The sequence below is a fragment of the Primulina eburnea genome, chromosome 1, assembly GCF_022965805.1.
Source record: "Primulina eburnea isolate SZY01 chromosome 1, ASM2296580v1, whole genome shotgun sequence".
Taxonomy (NCBI): Eukaryota; Viridiplantae; Streptophyta; class Magnoliopsida; order Lamiales; family Gesneriaceae; genus Primulina; species Primulina eburnea.
In genome coordinates, this window is record NC_133101.1 from 40,123,378 (window position 1) to 40,136,017 (window position 12,640).

Here is a 12,640-nt window from a genome sequence, read left to right on the forward strand (position 1 = left end):
TCACATAACATATATCATTTGTCATAGTGAATTCACATCCAAAAAATATTTTTCATTTTCTTTTAAAAGCATAAAATATCATAACTTTCCAAAAATAGCATCATTAACATTAAAAATTGCACAGCTTTAACATAAATAATAAAATACAATATTTATATTTTAAATATCATAAAATATCATTTAACATGCGTTATGATCCGACGCTGCCAAGCTTTTACGAACTCCCATGTGTCAAATGACCGTTTTGCCCCTAGACATAAAACTTTCTCGATTTTATCTTTTTCTTACTTTTAATGACATGAGCTTATCCCAAATAATTATAAGCTTAAATCAAATTTTTCCTAATTTTATTCAGCTTAATTCAAAACATTTCTTTTAATTTTTTAATTAATAATTCGTGTGGCGTTTAATTTCCGAATAAATTCAAAACTTAATATTTTTTTCCCAAATTTTAAACATAGACTGTTTATTACCTAAACTACCCATGTGAGCCATGAACCCCCGTCGACGCATGGTTCCAAATTTTGTTCTTTAATTTCGAAATATTGGCCCATTATCAAGACCATCGAGCCACTGTCGAGCCACCTCAAGCTAGGCCCGAGCCAACCCACCTAGGAACCCTACTGAACAACCCTGACCCTTAGAACCAGGCCCTAGCTCGCGCACGGACCCTGCACAGAAGATGCAAAGCTGCGTGTGTACCTTCCCTTCTTGCCTAATACTCCTAGCCAACTAGGACTCTTCTACTCAAGCCACCACCGAGCCCACCTGACCCTCACAGACCCTGGACCACGCCCAAACCAAACCAAGCCTAGCCCAAGCCCCTGAACCAGCGCTGCGAGCCACTTGAACCACAAGCACCAGTCGCGCGCTTGAAGTGCTCTCTCAAGTTTTCCATGTGCCATCACCGAACCAAGCCACACCAGCCCCTGACCCAACCCTGGACCTTTTTCTTTAGACCCTAAAGGACCGACCCTGAACCTCCCTACCCTAGCAGCGAGCCCCCTTGGCTGGTGCCATCCCCACAGCTACTGCTAGGAGCCCTTGCCCCACGGGACTCCTCTTAATTTGCGACCAAGGAGTCTTAGCCATGCTAGGACTCTTCCTAACCCTGACCCACATCCATCCTAGGCCCCAACCCAAGCCTAGCCAAGCCGTGAGTCCCCATGCACAAACCAAGCCACTTGAATCAAGACAACATGTAGGAAACCATAGGTTCTTCTTGTCACGCGCCGATACCAAAGCGTCGGTGACATCCAACATTGTTTAACAATTACTTGAAAAAAATAAGTCTCGTATCCAAAATCCAATTAAACCAGTCTTTTTCATAAATAAAATATTGTCTTGACAATGACAATAGAAATTATATCAGAGTTGCGGAAGCAAAATAAATACAAAGGAAATACAACTTTTAATCCTGGATTTCTCGATGCGTTCACCAACCCCAGAATGATTTTTCCTCTTCATCATTCACTTGTTCCTCAGTCTTATCTGGAAAGAGATGCAAGGGGTGAGCGTTTTGGGAAACACTCAACAAGTGGGGGCCGATCGATTTCCACAAATACATACATATAGATAATTTTAACTCATCATTTTAACAACTTTCAAAACTTATTATTTTTACTTATCAGAACCGACTCAAGTTATCCAAAGACTATCAGACATTTCAGAGTAAATCAGAATCAGATCAGAAGCAAATCAGAATAAAAAAACATTTTTACTCTTCTCGTTTTTATGGTCAAATAGTCCCCAATATGTTATTTCTCTAAGGGGTGAGGCCAGAACATGGTTTTATACCCACCGATGGGGGACAGACAGAACATGGTTTTATACCCAACGATGGGGGCCAGAACATAATCAAAATTATCGTTCCATATCCATTTGAATTGTAATAGTGTAACAGAGACTCGGATTTATCAAAAAAACTTATCAAAGTTTGGACAGAAAGCGGCAGAATCAAAGAATATCAAATTTCAGAATAAGCTTAACAGTCATCGATCGAAATTTTAAATTATGTAGACACTGAATTTTTAAAAATACTGACACAAATACTAGCATGTCATGTTATTTTATATGCAAAGTTCGAATTATAATAAAATACATAACAAAAACCCACTTACAAATATTTTAATCGTGCGGTACGAAACTTTGTTCAAAATTTGACGAATGATGACCGATTGTGGACAGGAACTCCCTGACACTATACGTAGCACTTTACTACACAAAATAGCTGGAACGATCTTCCCTATTTATTCAAAGAATATGATTGATCATGCTGAGAATCTGAGAATTGTATTGAAGACTCTAAGAGCTGAGAAATTGTATACAAAGTTAGCGAAATGTGAATTTTGGTTTAAACGAGTTGTCTTTTTGGGGAACATTATATCGAGATATGGTATTTCTGTTAATCCTAGCAAAGTTGAGGCTGTGATCAATTGGCCTAGACCGACATCAGTGCCAGAGATACGTAGTTTTATGGGTTTAGCAGGCTATTATCGTCGATTCATTAAAGATTTCTCTAGTATTGCTAAGCCGATTACTCAGCTAACCCAGAAGAATGCCCCTTTTTTTTGGTCAGAGGCGTGTGAATCAATTTTTCTGGAGTTGAAAAAGAGATTAACCAGTGCTCCGGTTTTGACTATTCTGTCAAATACTGGTGATTTTGTTGTCTATTGTGATGCTTCTCACATGGGACTAGGTTGCGTTTTGATGCAGCAAGGACATGTTATTGCTTATGCCTCGAGACAATTAAAATCACATGAGACTCGCTACCTGATTCATGATCTTGAATTGGCTCCCATTGTATTTGCATTGAAAATCTGGCGACACTATCTATATGGTGAGAAGTTTGAAATTTATTTTGATCACAAGAGTTTGAAATATCTATTTTCATAGTCAGAACTGAATATGACACAACGAAGATGGTTTGATTTTCTGAAAGATTTTGATTGTGAAATCAAATATTACCCAGGGAAATCAAATGCAGCAGCTGATGCACTGAGTCGAAAGGTATGTTCTTTATCCTTATCGACGATTGGTGTCTCTAACTTGATTGAAGATTGTTGTCTTTCTGGATTAGTATTTGAGACAGATTGTAAAACTATGAGACTTTGTACCATTCAAGTTGAACTAGAGTTGATTTTAAGAATCAAATAAACACAGAAAGTCGATCAGAATATTCAGAATTCGATTACGCTGGTCAGATCAGGGCATCAATCAGAATATCATGTTCGTAATAATGTGTTATATGTGAATAATCGTCTTGTTGTGCTAGATGTTTCAGATTTGAGACAACAGATTTTGACAGAAGCACACGGTAGTAGTTTTAGTATTCATCCTAGTGGCAGAGAGATATACAGTGCTTTGAAGAAACAGTTTTGGTGGAAATAGATGAAATCAGATATTGCAGATTTTGTGTTCAAATGCTTGAATTGCCAACAGGTAAAAGCAGAAAGAAAGAAACCAGGAGGTCTACTTCATAGCTTAGCTATTCCAGAATGGAAATGTGATCACATTTCCATGGATTTTACTACGAAGCTACAACGATCCTCCCGAGGTTGTGATGCGATTTGGGTCTTTATTAACATATTTACCAGATCAGCGTGTTTCATTCCATACCGAATGACATACAAACATGATCAGATGACAGAAATTTATGTGAGAGAAGTGGTTAGATTGCCTGGAGTGCCAAAGTCCATTGTTTCCGATCCTGATCCTCGATTTACTTTGCACTTTTGGCACAATTTGCAAAAGCTCTAAGTACAAAATTACATCTGAGTACTGCATATCATCATCAGACAGACGGACAATCAAAAAGAACTATCCAGACATTGGAGGATATGCTTCGAGCTGTAGTGCTAGATTTTGGCAGTAGTTGGCAGGATTCCTTACCACTTTGTGAATTCTCATATAAAAACAGTTATCAGATGAGTATAGAGATGGCTCCGTTTAAGCTTTGTATGGTAATAAGTGCAGATATCCCCTCTACTGGGATGATATCTTAGAAATACCTGAAATTGGGCCTGATATGATTCGAGATATGACTGAAAAAGTAAAGTCGATTCAACAGAGAATGAAAACAGCTCAGGATAGACAGTCCAAATATGAAAATATTCGACGTCGGCCTTTAGAATTTGAGTAAGGAGATAGAGTATTTCTGAAGATTTTTCCTTTCATAGGTGTTGTCAGATTTGGCAAGCGAGGAAAGTTGTCTCCACGTTATATCGATCCGCATGAGATTCTTGAGAAGATAGGTAATCATGCCTATCGACTCGCTCTTTCTCCGTCTCTATCTGGAATACATGACGTCTTTCATGTGTCTATGCTACGGAAATATCTTCCTGATGCTTCTCATGTTCTTCAAGCTGATGAGGCCGAACTCTATGAAACTCTGAGTTATTTTTAAAGCCCACTTCAGATTCTTGATCGTAAAGAAAAACAGCTCAGAACGAAGACTATTCCATTTGTGAAAGTTCAGTGGAGTCTTCATGGCATTGAAGAAGCTACCCGGTAGACTGAATCAGATATGAGACAGAAATTTCCAGAGTTGTTTCACTGATGTGAGTTTTTTATTTGGCATCTGTTATATGTTCTTATTTATGTGATTTGATTGCCTGCGATTTTGAGGACGAAATCATGTCTCAGAGGGGGAGAATTGTAAGGCCCGAGATTTTAGTATCATAATCCGAGATGGTTTAATTGAAATATTGATGCGATAATGGAAGGCCAAGCTCCGAGGAAGGCGTGGGAAAGCATATGATTGTGTGGAGGACAGAAGATCTCGCACACATGCACGGAGATGAGGCACGCATATGCACGAGCAGCGAAACGTAGAGGCAGAAGACCTCGCGCATATGTGCGAGACTAGGCGCGCATATGCGCGAGCTGGTGAATTTTAAAGTGCCGAGACAGAGAGTCTCGCGCATATGCGCGAGCATCGGCCGCACGTATGCGCAAGAAGTGCTGGACGTGAACTTAGAGGGAGAAACATGTCTTGCCATGCATTTAAATGATAAGCTTCTTCATTCATCTCAGAATTTCAGCCAAGGAAGAACCGAGACCACCATGAAAAGTTCTCAAGCTTATTTCTTAAATTTTATAATTTTGATTGTACAAGATCCGGCCATCCGAATTTCAATCCGAGCATAGTTCCGTGCTTCTCGCGTCAAGAGCTACAAAGAGATGTAAGTTTTATTACTTTCCTGTATGGTTCGAAAATTTGGTGTTGGAGAAATAATAAATTGATTGATATTATGTGTTCTCGAGATTATGGTACACATATAATTGAAAACGGATCGAAGAACGAACAACGTATGCAATTGTTATCATTTTCCAGCCTATGTTGAATGAGTTGTGCAGATTTTGAGAATTTTAGTTGTATTTGCCGATGGTTATGAATTGTGGTCTATTGATGTTTGAGTTGCCGGTATCTCGAGATTGCGCTGTTATGCCGTCGAAATTTAATTAGATTGAGTATTGATCAAATCAAGTATTGCTTTGAGTTGTAAGTTGATATTGCGCTTCTCGAATATGTCATTACAGATTTGGTATTGAAGGCTTCGAACTCGAGAATTCAACTTCGAAAACGGTAGAAGAACGAGCAAAGCACAATTGAGATTGGTTGCGTCAAACTAGAAACCGAGAAAAGAAAGGTATAAATCAATGTTAAACTGGGTAGATAACTTGAGTAAGATATGACTTGAGTTTCCAAAACCACATACTAAATTGTCATTGCTTTGATGTGTTTGAAATTCTTGAGATTAATACTCTTCGTCTATTGATTTATAGAAAAGCATGTATTATGAGATAGACATCTTGAATGAGTCTTTGGCAGAGGTGCCAAGTCACTCGACTTTTGGTTTATATCGATGCGTTTAGGAGAAAGATCGACTCCTATTGTAGATACTCGATATAGTGTGCCAAATTCCGGGAATAGGGACGTACCACCACCTCGAATGGGAGAGTAGGTGGGACACTTGTTACGTTATTGTTCAAACCGGGATCCCTAGATAAGAGTCGTGTCAAAGATTAAGAGTTAAAGAGTTTGATTTACAGCTATGTATCGATTTATGTTTTGTTAGACTACGATACATGTTGTTTGACAAATGTTTTATTCTTTTGTATATGTTTGTATGAAATGCATGTATACGTGGTTTATACTGGAAAATATATTTCTCACCGGCGTTATCCGGCTGTTGTTGTGTTTGTATGTTTGCATGACAATAGGTGGGACATGATCAGGGTCGAGAAGAGCATGAAAGATCAAAATTAGAGTGGTGATCCGGGCTTAGATGTAAAAATGGTCGTTCAACATGTGAAATGTTGTTAATAAACACTAGTTGTTATGACTTTATTTTGACAAGTTTTGTATCTTTGATCATGTTGTAAATATTGCACTTGATCTTGTAATTAAATAAGATGGAGCATAACTTGTTGTAGAAATTTGTACATTTGTTTATGAGGTGCTAGATATTTTTTTTAAAAAAAATTTCGACCTAGCTTATATAATTGATCCATTTAATCCTAAAGATGAGTAAAAAAATGAGTTAGCATATGGGTCCCCACATGTTAGTACCCTACCAAACCTTAGAATGGTCCCTTACCAAGCCCCAGCCATTCCTAGCCGAGCCCACCAATAGCAAACCCCAAAGCCGCACCCCTTGATCAAACCATACCAGAATTCGGTTCTCGCTTGTTCGTTTCGTTTTTTGCACACTTGTGTAAAACAACCCTTAATCCATACCTAGTCATGGCAGCTCCTAAACCACATAATAAACAAGTTTTTTGATAACAACACATGCCTTAATAATCACCTATGCTGCAAATCCAAAAATATAACATGACACAACTTTTTTTCATGCAAAACACAATCAAATAAATACTATGGTGTGATGGATGAGTAAAATGAGAATTATGGCATGCCTTTGCATATTAAACGTACGAATATTCGATGATGATTGAAGAACAACGGCGAGGATACGTTGGCTTTATTTTCCATATGTTTTATATGATTGCATTGATACATTGTATATACTGGGATATTTATATATCACCGGAGTTATCCGTCTGTTGTCTTGTCTATATGTGTGCATAGCAACAGGTGGGACAGGTTCAGGGTCACAGAGGTGAAGAAAGATCGAGATTAGAGTGGTGATTCCGGACTTTGCTATAGATAGGTTTTATTACTTGATTGTAGTAGTTGAACCTAGTTTTGAACTAGATGCATGTTATACAGGATTTGTATTATTATACTGGTTTGTATAATAGAATGATTCCATTACCTTCCGCATTTAAAAAAAATAATATTTAGACCCTGTTTATTCTAATTGATTAAATTAGTCCCAATGATGATTAAGAAGATGATTAGCGTCCGGGCCCCCACAAGAGTGAATAACAAAACCTGGCGGTTGTTCAACATATACTTTTTCCTGCAGCTGGCCATTCAGAAATGCACTCTTTATGTCCATCTGGTAGACTTTAAAATTCTTGAATGAGGCATAAGCAATGAAAATTCTGATTGCTTCAAGTCCTGCAACTGGTGTATAAGTTTCATCGAAATCTATTCATTCTTCTTGCCTATATCCTTGTTCTACAAGTCTCTCTTTGTTGCGCACAACTAAACCATCTTCGTTCAGTTTGTTTTTGTATATCCACTTTGTACCTATAATGGTTTTAGAAACTGGTCTTGTAACTAAGTTCCAGACATTGTTATGGGTAAACTTATTTAGCTCTTCTTGCATTGCATTTATCAAGTTAGGATCAGCAAAAGTTTCATCAGTTTTCTTAGGATCCAGTTTGGAAATGAAAGCAGAATGAAGAAATAAATTAAAATTTTGATTCCAAGTTCTTACCGAATCAGATGGATTAACTATCACCAATTCTGAAGGATGTGATTTATTCCATCTGTATTCAGTGTTTGTTGCATCCATCTCAGCAACTGCTTTAGTTGGCAACTGAATATTTTCTTCAGTTTCAGTTTTTGCTATATCAGTTGGTAATTAATTGTTATCATTTTGCTCCACCAACTGATTATCAGTAACAATTTCTTGTTCAACTGATTGATCCAACACTTCTGTTTCTGGTGTTTGAAGGATATTTCGATTAATATGATTCTATTCTTCATTATCATCCTCCAAACTGATATATGTAAAGCGATCAACTAGCTCAACTGGATCAGTTGGCTTATCAGTTAGCATAAATTCATTAAATACAACACGAATAGACTCTTCTACATTCAAAGTGCATTTGTTAAAAACTCTGTAAACTTTACTAACTGATGAATACCCAAGAAATATTCCCTCTGTAGATTTAGCATCAAAAGCTTTTAAATGATTTTTTCCATTATTAAGAATAAAACATCTGCAGCCGAATATTTTGAAATAAGAAACCACACTTTTGCGTCCATGCCAGATCTCATACGGTGTTTTCACATGATTCTTATTAATCATTGATCTGTTATGAGTGTAACATGCAGTGTTTACTGCTTCTGAGCAAAACCTTTGAGAAATAGCAGAATCAGGAAGCGTTGTTCTAGCAACTTCTTTAAGGGTCTGATTTCTTCTCTTAGCTACACCATTTTTCTAAGGAGTTCTTGCTGCGGAGAGCTCATGCTTGATTCCATTATATTCTAAAAATTGTGAAAGATTTTGATTAATGAATTCAGTCCCTTGATCAGACCTTATTCGACCAATCCCAACTTATTTTACATTTAATAATCTTTTGAAAAGCTTAATCAGTTGTGCAGCAGTTTGGTCAATGGATTTAAGAAAGATAACCCAAGCAAATCTTGAGAAATCATCCACGACTACTAAGGTGTATTTCATTCCCCCTAAGTTCATGACTGTTATAGGACCAAAAAGATCAATATGTAGCAGTTCTAAGCATCGGAAAGATGATTTACAACCCTTGTTTTTAAATCAAGATCTTACTTGCTTACCAAACTGACATGCTGAACAATTTTTATCATTTGAAAAATCTATTTTGGGAAAACCAGTTACAAGATCCTGGTTACTCAGATAGGCAATAGATTTCAAGTTTAGGTGGTTCAATCTCGTATGCCACAACCAGTTTTTAGAAGATTTGGAAGCTATAAAACTAACTGTTGCATAAGGTTTATCAGTCCAACTGACTTTGTAGGTATTCCCACAACAATTGCCATTTAGGATGACCTCATCAATTTAGTCTCTAACTGAACAAGTGTGTCTGTCTAACTGAATTGAAAATTTATGGTCGCATAACTGACTGATACTAATCAAGTTATACTTCAAATTATCAACTAGTAAAACATCTTTAATAGTAAAGTTATCATGGATAAGCTTATCCTTACCCTCAGTTTTACCTTTGGAGTTGTCTCCAAAACTAATGTTTGGACCAGTGTATTTGTTCAGTTGGGATATCAAACTTGTATCCCCTGTCATATGACGCGAGCATCCACTGTTCAGATATCAGGTTGATTCTTTGTTTGCACATGTCACCTGCAATCACATACAATACATAATCTTGGTACCCACAACTACTTGGGTCCTAAACTAATTAGTCCTTTAGGAACCCAAACTTGGACTAGTCTAAATGACTTTCCAGTTGCTGTGTTCCAGATAGTTTTTCTCGGCTTGTGCATACTTGATGTGTAGTGTGCAGATGAAGCAATATGAGTTTTAGCCTTCTTCAACTGGTTGTGCAGCCGATATCTTTTCTAAACTAGCTTCTTGTTATAGTAATTGGAGTAGAAATTTGAATAGCTTCGGTATTTATTGTTGAACATTTTTTATGACAGACTTTGTGGGTCAGTTGAAATTTTTGGGCTATAACCAATACCATACCTTCTAGCCTTGTTCTTATTTTCAATAGGCTGTATAACTGGTTTACTTGGCTCTGGTTTTTCTTGTACCACGCCTGATTTTACAAAGTGAATATAATACCTTTTTTCATGTTCAGTTTTGGCTGAGTATCACTGGTGGAAGCTTCATCTTCGTTGCTGAACCCTAAACAAGTTTTATCAGTAACTGATTTTTTCTTATCTTGTATTTCAGCTAGTGCAACAGATGATTTGTTCCATGTCTTAATAAGCTCAGTTTGCTTTGAATTCTCAAGCATCAACTGCTGAATCATAGATTGATTCTTGTTCTTTTCAGCATTCAGCTCAGAAATCTCCCGTTTAAAACTCAACAGATCAACCGATTCATCAGTTTCAGTTATATCATCTTTGGGATCATTGGGATCATTTTTCTTTGCACTGGCCTTCTCAAAAGATAGGACAAGCTTGTGATACTCATTCACCATGTCATGAAGTGTAGAAATAAGTTCTTCTCGTGTGAGCAAGCATTAGGTTCTTCCTTGGAGTTGTTTATCTAATATTGTCTTTGAAAATTTCCTTGATTTCTTCTCATGAATCTTCCAAACATTTTGACGAATAATGACACAGCTTCATTACTTAATTGATCGCTAGATTTGTCAACTGAACCAGCTGGTTCAAGTTTGACAGAAATTAGGGCAGTTGTAGCAACTGGTGTAGAAGGTTCCCCTTCTCTGGTTTGCAACTCAAACTCGTAGGATTTTAAATCAGCAAATAAATTATGAAGTTCGACCTTTTTCAGGTCCTTTGGTTCTCGCATTGCCATGGTCTTAATGTAACGAACCGTACTTTTTTTTTCTACTTAAAATTTGCGGAAAAATTAAAAATTTTCTTGAATACGAAAATAAAATCAATACGGTCGTCACTACATTATCCATTCACCAATAAAAATCTTTTTAAAAGAAAATCTTGCTCCGAACCTCTCGCATTAAAACATAAAATCAGAGTATTAATATTTTCTTGCTTAAAATCTTAAAATAACGTGGGCGGTCCTCGGGTCTAGCCTTCTGCTCAGTCCAAGCCGGCTCCTTGGTCCCCACCCCTCGTCTCATCATGATCATCCTCACCTGTATCGATCAAGTCTAGTGAGTCTAAAGACTCAACACGTATAAACTGGAATAGCAAGTAGTACATAATAAAACCACATGCAACTTTAAAATAGGACATACGTACTTGAAGCTTGAACTTGCAAAATGAACTTGAACTTGCATACATACTTAGACGTGCCATAACTTAACAGCTTTCATAAACATGCTTGCATAATTGATCATACTTAAACATACATGACTTCATTTTACGTAGAGACATGATTCAAAGCAAGTGACCCATACATAATAAACGCTTGATCAGACAAACCACAGTACTGGGCTGACAGGGACGTATCCACTGTCACATACATGAGATCCCCGTTGATAATTTAACGGGCTGGTTGGTCCCCGTTCATAATTTAATGCTTTCCAACCACGATCTAACCCATCCATAATTTAACGGGGTCGAGAGGTCCTCGGCCACGTTCACCGACTTCTAAACCCATTCATAATTTGGTCACAAGACAATTAGCATACCTCAAAAACTTAAAATATTTTCTTGCACGCCAACATACTTACTTGGTGTTGAGGGATTCGATGGATTTCATTTGGGGCCGATGTTGCACACTAACATGAATTTCAACTCTTATCTTGCATAACTTAGACGTAGGTACTCGAGCTCACCATCGAAGTGCATAAATAGCTTATGACATTCTAGATCACTCGGGACTTGACCTCGTTTAATCATACTAACCAGGACATCAAACCCCGTAACAAACATTAAGATGCCGTGTGAACATTTCCCAACCATAAAAGACATGAACTCACTATTAGAACTTGAAAGGAAGAAAGAACAAAATATTTGGCCAGAAGGGTCCGCGCTCGGGCGGTAAAACTTGATCGCTCGAGCGGCAGGGTCTGTGCTCGGGCGGTAACAAATTTCCGCTCGAGCGCCGAGGTTACTGGGAAGAACACTCGGACAGAAAGAATGGTGCTCGTGCGGCAGAAGTTACCGCTTGGGTGCCGAGCAACTGGACTCCGCGACTCAGAAACTTAATCTCCCCAAATTCGATCACATCGACAGTGAATAATGCTTTGAGACTCGTCCTAGGATACTATGGCACTGACTCAACTCCACCTAACTTTCCAAACGTCTCCAAAACAACCACGCAATTACAAGTACACAATAAACTCGTAAACACGATCTTTGACAACAAAACGGTTATGAACAACTACTCAATCTCCCAAGTGCCTAACGACACAAAACGAATTGTCAATAACCATACCCACATCAATAAAAATATACCTATACGCAGCAGTGATCACCCGTCGATCTCCAACGAAGGCTGCAACAATAAAACATCAAGAACACAATTTACGTAAAAGTCGCAGTTTGAGCAGTCCCACGAAAACGCCATAACTCACTAAATATTTATCCAAATAGTTCAAATTTTATATCAAATCGAAGGTATCAAAAAGTTCTACATTTTTTGCGGCGAATGTTATCTCAGATTCTCGACTGAAAAAACGCAGTAACTCAAAATACAGTAAAAAAAGGGATTTTTGATCTAAAAACTATTTCAAAACGCATCGATAAATTCTTGCTCAAACTACTACACACCATACATGGATTTCATGCATAAAAACAACGCAACACATACTATGACATGATCGGCGCAGAAAAAAGAGATTATACGTGCCTTTTGATGTTAAAAGTTACCGAACCGGCGATACCGAAGCGGAGATGGCGCGAGGCTTGGTC

The 12,640-nt window shown here is 37.7% G+C and overlaps 1 pseudogene; it reads right to left on the minus strand.

Annotated features, from left to right (window-relative positions):
• Positions 1–10,278, minus strand: part of LOC140806979 (uncharacterized) — a 33,214-nt pseudogene extending 22,936 nt beyond the window's left edge.
• Between the last annotated feature and the right edge of the window lie 2,362 nt (positions 10,279–12,640).